The 14,534-nt window shown below is 41.0% G+C and overlaps 1 protein-coding gene across 2 annotated transcripts in view; it reads right to left on the minus strand.

Moving 5' to 3' along the window:
* The window catches only part of HOPX (HOP homeobox), a 32,818-nt gene extending 22,133 nt beyond the window's left edge, over positions 1–10,685 (minus strand). Inside the window, exon 1 of one of the 2 annotated variants that reach the window (XM_088478506.1) lies at positions 10,543–10,685. The gene's annotated coding sequence lies outside the window, so the exon portion shown is untranslated. Of the gene's footprint in view, positions 1–10,377 lie in introns of both variants that reach the window. The other variant, XM_088478505.1, reaches the window with a different exon arrangement.
* Between the last annotated feature and the right edge of the window lie 3,849 nt (positions 10,686–14,534).

Raw genomic sequence — 14,534 nt, forward strand, 5'->3', positions numbered from 1 at the left:
AAGACAAAAAGGGGGAGTTGCCGCAATAGTGTAAAATCTTCACAATTTTTATTTAAAGTTTAAAAAAACACAAATGGATGCGTACCATAAATGACCTTTAAGTAAGGTACAATGTTGAACATGTAGGGGTATTAGTATGCTCCCCCTATAGAGCGTTACCTTCCCAGTCTAGGTACTCCAAATGTAATCACCATAAAACCATGAACTTGCCCCAATGGGATTTTTTTTTGCCTGCCATCTATCACATAACAAATGCTAAATGTGTTTGCTAAAGACAATAACCTCTCCCAATTTAATTTTCTCCCCAGAGTAACCAAAGTAAAACGAGCCATGAGGGTCTCTTCTTCATGGACTGGCAGTATAAATGTAATCAAGATGAATGTCATCCTGAGGATTCTCTACCTACTACAAATGCCTCCAGTTTGTATACACCCTCAGTTTTTCACTAATAAGAATCTTTGTGTGGAATGGAAAACACCCCCAATTCAAACATGATATATTACATTGTTACAAAAAACCTGGGGTCTAAGAAAGGTATAAGAAAATTACCTAGTCATTCCTGCAGTGGAGGTCACTAGGAAAAGGACACTTAGGGCCCCATTTATCAAGGAGACATAACCCCTTTATCACACGCTAAAAGTTTTATGTCCTTTCAATATTTCATAAACAGCTGTAAACTAAAATTAGTGCTGTCTGTCGCTGTATCGCATACGCCATCTATAGATGGCGGGAGAAATACCGTCCCCATGGCTGGGATAGGGACCCTGCAACGGCCTTGCACTTCGGCTTCAGCGAAATGTCATGCGAATGTGCAAGCGGGCCGTTGCGCGTGACACAAAAGCCCATCACTGGCAGCTGTAGACTGCCAGCAACAGAGCAGAGGATCCCGCGGGCATGGGGGATGTTGCTGGACCTTGGCGGAGAGGTAAGTAATAGGATATACCGGTTGCATATTGGTTAGTATCACTGCGATACTAAACAAAATATGCCACTGGTATTAAGGTTCATTGTTTTATGGGGCCCTTAATCCTCCCATCCAAAACACTCACTCATATTAAGATGTTGAAAGCACTATTGATATATAGGGCAAATAAGCAATCAACCCTATAGCAAACATTTCTCTACAATTTAATTCCAAGTTCCCTCCTGGAATGACTCATTCATACCTTAAACATACAGTAGGTTCTCAGACGGTGTTCTCTGGGTCAGACAGCTAGTGAACAAAAAAAGAATCTACCCTTTCCGTGAATTCCAACAAGCACTTTTTCTTCTGGGGAGAAAAAAAAAGACCCAAGGTGTGGCACATTTGCACTCTGAGCGTAGGTAGGTAAAGCTGCGCATAATACCAGCGTAATTATGTGCATATGTTCAGTGGAAGGCATATCAAGATGCATCCGCCTTAAAGAATTTTTGGCAAGCATAATTCAGTCATACAAGTGTGTATACTTACTGATCCCATGATTGCTTTCAGAAAGCGTAACAATAGCAAAGACATGTAAGCTTGACAGTGTTAGTAGTAATACTATAGGTGCATTACTCTATTTGAACATAAAATAAAAATGTAATGGAGTTTCTTATCACGACAGAGAATACTGGACCTCATTCAGAGTCGATCGCTTGCTGCAAGCGATCGCTCTGAATGAGGGCGGCCGCTTACTTTTTTAAGTGCGCCTCCTGGTCGATCGCTAGGCTGTGGGTTACCACCCACAGCTCTTGCGATCGACCAGGCTGATGGTCGCGATGGTCAAGACCATCGCGACCATCGGGGCTTGCGACGAGACCCTAAGGTTGGGTCTCGGCAGCCACAAGCCCCAGGGAGCTTCCTGCTCTGATCGAGCAGGAAGCTCCCCACTGACATCATTGCTGATGTCAGTGGGGCCGCCCCCAAACGGCAAGCTTTCCATCGGGAACGCCTCCGTTTGGCCAGCCACGCCCCCTGCCCGCCTCCCAAATGGAGCGGGCTGTCACTCACCATCGACAGCTCGCCCCCTTTTGTGCGAGACCTGTAGCGACGGAGCGCCCGTCGCTAGCCAGGTCTTGCGCATGCGCACATCGGAGCCGGCTCAGACGTGCGCATGCCCAGTGGGGACACATCGACCCAGTTGCGAGCGCTCAGCGCTTGCGACCGGGTCTGAATGATCCCCATTGTCTGAACCGTTAATAATAAATACGAACGTAGCATTTTCAATATAAAGTATAATAAAATACAAACACAAATACACAATAATAATTAATTACAAAAATGTGCAGTTTTGTCCTTTAAAGTGCAGACAACAGTTAAGTAATGCAAATAGATGGCATCAGCTTCATATAATATAGATGCAACATTAATCATTTAAGCACAGTTTCAGCTTGTAGCATTTTGTTACAACAGCCCTACAGGGATCACAAGAGACATATTTGCCAGCTTTTGAAAAAAAAAAACCTCCAGGAGAGTCCCAGAGGTGGCGTCCATATATACGAGGTGCGGAGGGCGTAACGTCATAATTGCGTCATTGTGGCTACGCACCCCACTGTTCAAAGCTGTGATCTGTGGCCTTTTGCAGCGGGTGCAGGACCACAGTGATGCAATTCAATGTGAATCACATTATTAAACTCCAGGGCCATCCCCTTCACTCGGAAAGCGGGCTGCTTACAAGAGACGGGTCCACTCTTTTCAGAGTCTATAAGAAAGTCAGAAATGTAGGGCTCTCCGGGACTTTCTGGGAAAATTGTCAGGTTTGTGCAAGTGATACTTTTCCGAAAAGAGCTCACACTGGCTAATTTATGCATGCCCATGAAACACCGTTTAAACGGTCAGACGCCTGTGTTTTTCTAACGACTTTTAAACCATTTTTATTTATTCAATTTACAGAACCTCCCTTTATACCTATGTTCCTCCCCTCCCCTGATTTACTAAACTCTGGGTAAGACAATTGACAAAAAATTATGAAAAAAACACACTTGCTGGTAGTGGAATGTGCAATGCCCCACTAATACACATTTGGTGGAATTGTCCAAACATAGGGCATGATTCATTACGGATCACAACTGCGATTGCAATAGCGATTACGCACGCAGTCTCACTGCGATAGTATGCCAATTTATTGCAATGTGCTATGTCACTGCAGCCTAACATAAGGATGCCCACTCTACCTTACACACATCCGTAATCCTTAGCAAGACTGCAAAACCATCGGTACAATCGAGTACCATAGCAGCCTCACGCACACTTGCACAAGCCCTGACCTTACTCAGAAATTGCAACCACGCACACTATGAGACCTCACACTGTTTATGGCAGTGGATAATTTATGCATGCCCCTGCAATGGCGTTCAAATGCACTGGCACGCCTGCCTTTCACTGCCCACCCCCATCACCTCCCACAAACGGCACTTCCTGTCAATCACCCTGCGATGGGTCTGCGTAGTCACTGCGATCGCAGTCCCGATCGCAGTAGCTGGTTCGCGCATGCGCACTGCATATGCCTGCGCAGACCACAAAAATCGTCTGATTGCATGCATAATCGTAGTTGCGATCGGTAATGAATCAGGCCCATAATGGACTACTGGGGAGATGTTTTTGAGATTTCTTCTGTGATTCTGTATGTGCCTGTGTCTGGTGATCCCTGATGCCTACTTTTAGTCAAAACTAATATCCCAATATCTAAATATAAACTATCTGCTCATACATCTAAACAACGCAAAGTTTCTACACGATAATACAATCATTTTTGCTCATCATATAGACAAAACAGAAACAAATGTTGCAAAAGTCATCATTTCCCTGATTCTTCCCATATTTTTGGCATGTATGCAATTAGTTCCACTTACTATGAGGAATGGGCTCTGGCTGTCATTTTGTTAATTAATAATTGCAGAGCTTGCATTTTACCAATGTTCTAATAATTATAATTATGCACAGCACATGTCTTAGACAAACATAAAGAAATTATTTGTTTAAGTGGGAAAAAGGATGATTTAATATAAATGTGTACATTACAGAAGGATAGCACAGATTACAGGTTTGCTACGAGTGGCCCTCATCCTGACATGTCTGTGTTCTCCCATGTATACAAGCACTGTGACTTGCTGGTGAAATGGAAAAACTTGTTATGCAAAATGTTTTCCATATGTTCCCTTCTCAGCCAGAGATAAGGTTAGCTGTACATTCACTGTTTATTGAGTAACCAAAGTGTTTTTACAGAGGACCTCATTATGCACATGACCATGACCCTATGTACATATATGTTGATTGTAAACAGTTGTTTTTCAGGGTTGATTTACTCCACGGTATAAAAATATTCTCTTAACCAGGGACATCCTTTTAGGAGGCTGTAGAATATTATAATTAAATAGATATCATAGTAACCAGAGGTTCATATCAGGGGACCGGAACCACAGTATTTCTTTCACATAACAATCTATTACCAGAAAAACTATTCTGATTACATGGCTAAAATTGTGCCTAGTAGTAAATCGTAAATGTCATGTTCTACTAATATGACATATACAGCCCTATTTATTAAAGGGAGAAAAGCTCTTTCTCAAGTAAAAATATGTGCAGAGAGCTTTTCCCTAAATACATATCAATGTATCCTCTGCGAAAAGAGTTTCACTCGGTTTCTCTTGTAGAAGCTTTCCCATGGTTACTTATTTAACAAAAATCGTGGTGGTAGATGTAACTTAGAATGGCTATAACATATGATAATAAGGCAAAAAAATTGATTAACTTACAATTATACAGTACATATTTTCGAAGTCAAGCTGGAAGTCAAAGTTTGATCCTCTAGGACAGTGGTTCTCACACTCGGCCCTAAGGACCCCACACAGGTCACATTTTCCAGGTCACCCAGCAGGAGCACAGGTGTAGTCATTACTCACTGACACATTTTAAAAGATCCAAAGGTGCAGCTAATTATTTTACTTGTGATTCTGTGAGGAGACCTGGAAGACATGCACTGTTTGGGGTACTGAGTACCAAGTTTGAGAACCTGTGCTCTAGGTCCACTAAATGGACTAAGCTTGATCATGCAAGCACATACATGTCAGCACTAGCTGGGGAAGTGATTAGGGGCATATTTACTAAAGTGCAAGTTTTTAGAAGTGGGGATGTTGCCCATAGATTCTACCTAACATTTATCTAGTCTAGCACATTCTAGAAGATAATTACTAGAATCTGATTGGGTGCTATTCGCAACATCTCCATTTCTAAAAACCCACACTTTAGTAAATATACTCCCTCAGAGTCCAATTACTGCAGCCAGTATTACTGGGGAACGGAGCATTACTCAGTTGCCCCAGCAAAATTTTACTCAAACTGCGGCAACAATATATTATCTGTCATGATATAAGTTGTAATCATTGTTGATGCTGCATAAATAAACACAATAGTATGACATAATAGGCTGTGTTTGTTCAGTTTAAAAGTGAACAAAACAAATGATGATTTTCAGCAATTTATCATTAGTAACATTAGCAGATTATTTTACAGCAAGTCAGTGAGTAGAAATATGGAAATTTGTCAGAAAAGTACTTATAAGGATAGCTAGTACTAGTATGACAAGGAAAATAGCTGGTAAGTGGGTACACCCACAGTATTTGTAAGTGGGTACACACTTACAAGTGGGTACACCCACAGAATGCCAGCATTATGTGTCTCTTCTCCTCACATAAACCAGAATACAGATAACATTACATATATAACTCTTTCACGCAGAAAACAAAATTACTGGGTAAAGTACTTTTACCCGGTAATTTGCAGATCAACACAGGTTTTTCGTCTGTATGAAAGGATCAACCTGGGTTGAAATTGTCAGGTCTCCGACCCTGGTAAGAAGCAGGGTTGGAGACCTGGCGTTTTAGACCCGGATTGACCCTTTCACACAGAAAAAAACCTGTGATGATCTCCAAATTACCGGGTAATTTGTTTTCTGTGTGAAAGGGGGTACTGTACCTTGCTTTTAGTTTTTTCAACAAATATTATAGTAAAAACACAATTTATGGTAACTAAATATATCCATTTATTGTTTTACCACTTAATGTATATTTTAAATCTTCAGTAAGGGACATCTTGTTTAGATATAGCTGTGTGCTATATTTAAGTTTCCAATAAGGGAGAGTATTTGCCCTGAGATGCTTATAAGAATACCATATCTTTGACAATACTCCAAACAGATAATAATATATAACAAGTCACAAATTCATTTCTTTCACCAAGGCACCAACATACCAATACAGTTACCATTATTTTCATATGCTATCATTCACCAACTGTCAGACTTATATGTGATCTATAGAGCAATGAAAACATCACCGTCCCTAGTGTTATTGAAGAAACTTGTCCACACATGTCTCAATGTAAGGATTTCATTGATGAGTTGGGTGCTGTGATAGCAATTACCTCCAATAGGTGTGTCTACCACATTAAGGTTTCATTGAAAGGAAATTGCCAGGAAGGTTTCAGTATCTGACTATCCAGTCCCTCTTTGGTTGCAACTAAAACAAACACAACTCAACAGGTAAAAGTTATGGTCTTTCTACTAAGCTGTGGAACTCTCTACATAGGGGTGAATTTGTGATCTAAATGTTACCCGTTTTCTTCACAAGCACTACCTATAAAACATGAATCTGAATGACCTTTTGAACATTTTTAATAAACTGGTGATAAGTTGCCAACCCTGCATGTCTACTAGATAGTGTTAGGGAGAACAGCAACATGTGCACACACTTCTCCATTCAATACAAAAGGAGTTGGGCATGATATATCGACATTCATGAGAATGTGGCCATCATGTAGACAGTGATGAAATATTGACATGTCTACTAGATCGTGTTAGGGAGAACAGCAACATGTGAACACACTTCTCCATTCAATACGAAAGGAGTTGGGCATGATATATCGACATTCATGAGAATGTGGCCATCATGTAGACAGTGATGAAATGTTGACCTGTTAAAATGTTGACATGTCATCCCTGCCTGCTAAGCTGTGACTTACCTGCTCCTGATAACTGCAGCGGCTATAGTGTTGTCTTCCAGGTCCCAGTGGTCATGTGACTGTGACTTCCGGGTCAGACCTGAAATCCTTCGGTATTTGGGTGAGTATTTCTCCCCTAACCCTAATCCCTACCTTTAACCCTCCCTCCTGTGCCTAAACCTAACCCCCACAGTCTAACTCTAACCTCCCCCTGCAGCCTAAGCCTCCCGCCCGCAGTGTAACACTAATGTAAACATTCTGAATATATCGACATTTTAACAATGTCGATAACTGGCAACATTGTGGTTTGGACATTATGAATGTCAACATTTTCATTGTCAACCTTTTGACTACATCTCATAGAAAAGAGTAGTCACAAGAGTAATTTTAGGCAGCCATACAGCAGCTTTTTGGGGGACCCATAGTCTCTGCACATAACCTGCTGTTGAGTAAGTCCAAGCACCATCCAAGATGGACTCACACCTTTGACAAAACCGGTGCTATGCACACAGACTAGTGTGACCATGCCGACCAGTGGGAAGCTATTGATCCAAACCGTCACTCACTCCAGCCTTCAGTTCATAGTTGATGGATGCCCTCACCATTATCACTTCCTACCTGCCCAAAACTCCTATTGGAGTCCCTAGCAAAACATATAAGGCATGTTTCAATGTAATGTACTTTACATATTGAAAGCAGTTTTCAGCACATAGAAAGAATTGCTTGTGAATAACACATGAAAGAACTCCACTGAAAACGTAAAATCTAGTAGTGAGAAAATTGTTATCAGTATGTTTTTTTTTTAACCAAGGCTTTATTTGCCACTGACAAGCTACAGATGATCAAGGCTACTGTACAGGAGACAGTCATGGAAATATTGGGGAACGTAGAGACCCAGTAGATCAGGTGAAAGGACATCAGAAGTGAGGAAAGCACTGGATTTAATGGTAGCATAAGTAAGTTCTAGCTATGGGCTTTGGCTGGAGTCTTCCTATAAGAAGAAACTATGCTTACTCTCCCCACCCATCCCCCCACCAATACATGAATAAACTTTTTTTTATTTTCAGCTGAGAAAACAGAAATGTTTTTACATTGAGCATAATGAATTTTTCTTTTTATAAATACACAAACTGTTCTCATCCATATAAGAGCGGAATGTGAAGGTGCTTCTGCTTAATAATCTAACATGCATTTAGTCACTTGTGCAGTCCTAAAGCAACTTCACCCAAAAAATAAATTTTAGGACTGAATAGATTTCATTTTATTAACATTAAATCCTGTCTTTTCTTCAATAGTTCAATGAAGTATTCACTTAATACTCCATTTGGGTGGCTAATTTTGCATGTGTGGAATTTGGCCTTTCTGGATACAAACATAATTCCACCTATCATTTTTGTTTTACTTGTTGTTCTTCTGTATTATACCTAATGACATCACAGAGCAAAATAAATTGAAACTAGTACTATAAATTCTGCAGAATGATTCATTTATCAATATTTTGCACACAACAGGATGGCAAGGCACAGTATTATAACTAAAACTTTACACCTGGTGAAAATCTATGCTCTGCCACAAAATTCCGCCACAGATTCACTTATACCAAATTATGACTGTCTCTAGGCTTAGATTAGGGCTTGGGGCATTGTTGAGTCAAGGGTTAAAGCTCGAGGTTAGCTCGGATTTAGACTAATGTTATGTTATAATGTTATGTTATTAGAAACATCATAACATAAATGTTGAGGTTGATTTTTTTTATCTTTTTGTCTTGATAAAGCAGCTCACATGAAATAGGACAGACTTCTTTAAAACAAGGGACGAGGGGTCTCTTGTTTTACTTAACACAAAGGGCATGATGCAGAGTTGTATACAAGTCATCCATGATTGCTCTCACATTGAATGCATGGAATAGAATTCATATATATTTACCTGTATGCATCCTTGTGGATGGACAGCGTCTATCTGATAGCTAGTTATGGCCCTGGCTGCCATTATCATCAGTGCGCACTTGCACTAGCCCAGAGGTTCCCAAACTCTGTCCTCAAGGCACCCTAACTGTTCAGGTTTTAAGGATGTCCATTTTTGACCACAAGTCTCTTAATTAGTGCCTCAGTCAATTGGATTTAACCACCTTTGCTCAACCATGGATATCTCTAAAACCTGAACTATTGGGGTGCCTTGAGGGCCATGTTTGGGAACCTCTGCACTAGCCTATACTTAGTACAAATGATACTAAGTATACCAACTCTGCATAGCCTGGAATGCCAGCCACTTGCCTGTTTTGAACTTAGCCTATGCGAAAACACCCTCTTACAGCCCAGTTACCCCCCTAAGTCACAAGTGATGTGATCACATGATCCTTTGACTCACATGCATAGGGACAACCACAGGGGGGGACATCAAGATCATACCTGCTTGTTTGATGCAGGCTATTGGCGGATGATATATAATACAAATAATAAAATAAAAAATTATACTTTACTTTTATAAATTACTGTGCTAACTAGTCACAGCAACATGCCAGATTGATTCACCTTTTGACTTCTGTTAGCCTAAAGCTGGGTACACACTAGACGATATGTCGCCCGATCCCGCGGATTAGGCCGTCATATCGTCCATGCCGGCAAGTGTGTATGCACTATGACCGACCATGCACGCAACCCGCGGAGTCATTCATCGCATCAACAGAACGAGCCTACATGCTGCTCAATCTGTTGATGATGACTCCATGCGGCTGGTGAATGACATATCGTGTGGTCAGTCACCACATTGTGCGACATCAAACAACTGCACGATATGTTGTTCATCGCATCATGTGTCGGCCAGGTACACACATCGTCTGGAGTGTACCCGACATTACATACACTCAATGGACTGTGCTGCTCACATAGTTACTCACATTACCCAAGACATAATCAATGCTTATATTATATAATATGCAGTTCCCCACAGCAGTGTCAGGAATTAGAATGAAAACAAGAATGAAGACAAAAAGGGATTGTTTTCATTTGTGATTACATTTTAAATATATTGGGCCTGATTCTGAGTTGGGAGCAAAGCAAAAGAAAACAAGTAACTTTGCACCTGGAGAAACCACATTGCACTGCAAGGGGTGCTAACCCATTTGTTATATCTGCATGCAGGGTTAAGCACTGGCTGCTTTTGCATGTAGCCCACAAATGCTGGGCAGCTTTATTTTTACACTGCAATCTAAATCTCTCTGCAAATGTTAAATCTCCCCTACCTGCAGTGCAACATGGTTTTGCCAAGGTGTAAAGTTACTCTTATATTCTTTGCTCCCAACTCAATCACAGAATCAGCCACATTGCATTTAGATACCGTATACTACCCGCTAACAATTCTACAACTTGCTTTAAAAGATGAATTATTTGTTTCTGTAAAGAAGAGCAATAATTACTTACACAATAAGTGAAGACGTTGCTTGGAACAGATCACACTCGGCCCAGCACGTCTTGATTACAGAAAAAGCATCAGCACACTAAAAGGCTATTTTGCAGTTGTGCTGTGTTGTGACGCCTACTTGTTTGTCGCACGTTGTTGTGTTGGAAGTGAGCAAACACAATTACCTGAAAAACCTGCAGTACAGGCCCAGCCAATTGAGATGCTAGCAGTCCAGATATCACTTGTCAGCTGAGGATCAGACACTGCCGCATCTACTGACAGACACTGCAAGTTTCTATGGAGCTGTTGTTCCTGTCACAGCCTTAGTTTTCCATATGCTGCTCAATGGGTGTTTCATATTTCACACGCAGCACACGCCTATTGAGCCTGGCAGAAGGTTATGTAAGCTATGAAGGAGCTGCGAAAATCTTTTTTCACTTAAGTGACAGAATGTACTCATAAGTGGTGTTAAGTGGCGTGTGTTCAAACTGACAAACTGATGAGCTCATGTAGCAGCCTGTGCTTTTCATTTCATCCATTGTTTGGCTAAGCCAATCATGCGTCTAAATTGTTACTCTATCTTCACTGGATTTTTCATTCTATGTAAAGAAAGGAATGTGCAGCAGGAGAGGAGTCTGAGATAGTAAGTTCAGTGTCCGATACTGAAGAGACATACTGTTCTCTCATACTAATAAACACTGACAGGAATTAGATGCCCAACAATTGTTTACTATTTACATAAAAATGTGAATGGTTCTTAGCCGGTTTGTGACTGCCTGCAGGATAGATATGTTAGAGATTGGGCAAATTTAGTCTCATATAATTAAAGACATGGCATGAATGTGCGCACCCGAGATATGCAGCATCCAATTGGAAATGCCAGTATGGGGGACTCACAGCGAGGGTGTGCGACTTTTCTACAAAATGCAACCTGGGAGAAGTGCATAAAAAAGTGGGGAAACCATCCTGGACCCCAAAAAAGTGACAACTGAAATAGCAGGACAATATAAAAGTTGTTAGTGGTCATACAGAAAGTACTAGAGGTCTTAAACTTGTGTCACTTGGTTGATTTTTGCACTTTTTATTAATGGTGGAAAAATTATTGAAAGCAAGTGTTTTTCATTAAATTAAAGTCATTCCAGCATTTTGGGGAACAGAAAATTGTCTGTACAGTATAGTAATTTTTCTCTATTTTTATTCAAGTTTGTTAAAAGTTGGAATAAACACTTTTACCTCTCATCTGCAAGTTAAAAAAAAAACCCTCTCCCATCAATACAACACCAAACATACCTGTCCCAAACTATTTACACCTCCACATTCCTGTCCCACATCATTTACACCTCCACATACCTGTCCCACATCATTTACACCTCCACATGCCTGTCCCACATCATTTACACCTCCACATGCCTGTCCCACATCATTTACACCTCCACATACCTGTCCCACATCATTTACACCTCCATACATCTGTCCCACATCATTTACACCTCCACATACCTGTCCCAAACTATTTACACCTCCACATACCTGTCCCACATCATTTACACCTCCACATGCCTGTCCCACATCATTTACACCTCCACATGCCTGTCCCACATCATTTACACCTACACATGCCTGTCCCACATCATTTACATCTCCACATGCCTGTCCCACATCATTTACACCTCCACATACCTATACCACATAATTTACACCTCCACATACCTGTCCCCCATCATTTACACCTCCACATAGCTGTCCCATATCATTTACACCTCCACATTCCCATCCCACATCATTTACACCTCCACATACCCGTCCCACATAATTTACACCTCCACATACCTATCCTACATCATTTACACCTCCACATACCTGTCTCACATCATTTACACCTCCACATACCTGTCCCCCATCATTTACACCTCCACATACCTGTCTCACATCATTTACACCTGCACATACCAGCTCCACATCATTTACACCTCCACATAATTTAGACCTCCACATACCTGTCCCAAACTATTTACACCTCCACATACCTGTCCCACATCATTTACACCTCCACATGCCTGTCCCACATCATTTACACCTCCACATGCCTGTCCCACATCATTTACACCTACACATGCCTGTCCCACATCATTTACATCTCCTCCACATGCCTGTCCCACATCATTTACACCTCCATACATCTGTCCCACATCATTTACACCTCCACATACCTGTCCCACATCATTTACACCTCCACATACCTGTCCTACATCATTTACACCTCCACATACCTATCCCACATCATTTACACCTCCACATAATTTAGACCTCCACATACCTGTCCCAAACTATTTACACCTCCACATACCTGTCCCACATCATTTACACCTCCACATGCCTGTCCCACATCATTTACACCTCCACATGCCTGTCCCACATCATTTACACCTACACATGCCTGTCCCACATCATTTACATCTCCACATGCCTGTCCCACATCATTTACACCTCCATACATCTGTCCCACATCATTTACACCTCCACATACCTGTCCCACATCATTTACACCTCCACATACCTGTCCCACATCATTTACACCTCCACATACCTGTCCTACATCATTTACACGTCCACATACCTATCCCACATCATTTACACCTCCACATACCTATACCACATCATTTACACCTCCACATACCTGTCCCCCATCATTTACACCTCCACATAGCTGTCCCATATCATTTACACCTCCACATTCCCATCCCACATCATTTACACCTCCACATACCCGTCCCACATAATTTACACCTCCACATACCTATCCTACATCATTTACACCTCCACATACCTGTCTCACATCATTTACACCTCCACATACCTGTCCCCCATCATTTACACCTCCACATACCTGTCTCACATCATTTACACCTGCACATACCAGCTCCACATCATTTACACCTCCACATAATTTAGACCTCCACATACCCATCCCACATAATGTACACCCCTACATACCTGTCCCACATCATTTACACACCCACATACTTGTCCCACATCATTTATACCCCTACTTACTTGTCCCACATCATATACACCTCCAGATACTTGTCCCACATCATTTACACCTCCACATACTTGTCCCCATCATTAACACCACTACATACTTGCCCCACATTATTTACACCCCCACATACTTGTCCCACATCATTTACAACCCCACATACTTGTCCCACATCATTTATACCCCTAAATACTTGTCCCACAACATTCAAAACCCCACATACTTGTCCCACATCATTTACACCCCCACATACTTGTCCCACATCATTTACACCTCCACATACTTGTCGCACATCATTTACACCTCCACATACTTCTCCCACATTATTTACACCTCCACATACATGTCCCACATCATTTATACCCTTACATACTTGTCCATATCATTTACTTTCAACATACTTGTCCCACATAATTTACACCTCCACATACGTGTCCCACATCATTTAACCCATTATTGAGCTTTTTAAAGAAATTCACCTGACATGTCTTTATTGGCCAAATTATGCTATATAAATCCCTCCAAGTGCGTGATTATTTATTGGGACGGGTGTACTAGAGGTGACTGTCAACAGTAATTGTTAGGGGATGAAGCAGATTTATAAACTTGGCACCAGTCTACAAGAAGCCAGTTTATAAATAATAATGTAACGTGACATAGCATCAGAAATTCACACAAAGTTTCTTTATCCATGTACAATTATATCAATTATCACATCGAGTTGTATTTTAGTAGATCTTAGCTCTGAATTAAGATGTGAAATGATATGTACTTATAGGCAGGTAAAAGGTGTGCCCAAATAGAAAATAAATTATGTTATTTTAGCAGCTTCCATTGCAATTACCTTAGCATCCCACCCCCACACTGACACACCTTAAAGAAACAAATGAACAATAATAATCTAAGTATTTGATGTATTGACATATGTTGTATGCAGGAACTTAGGTGAAAATAATGCATTTATTAATTTGTCCCCTCTAATGTTTCTGTTTGTCATCCTCAACTCTGAACTCCCCTCCTTCTCCCCACATTCAGTCCCTCTCTCAATATTGTCCTTTCCTCCTCAGTAATATTTGCAGGATCAAAACCTTTGTCACCCTATATGCCAATAAAAATTAAATGAATCCCTTATCATCT

Source organism: Taudactylus pleione, unplaced genomic scaffold (genome assembly GCF_031769625.1).
Source record: "Taudactylus pleione unplaced genomic scaffold, aTauple2 ptg000214l, whole genome shotgun sequence".
Lineage (NCBI taxonomy): Eukaryota > Metazoa > Chordata > Amphibia > Anura > Myobatrachidae > Taudactylus > Taudactylus pleione.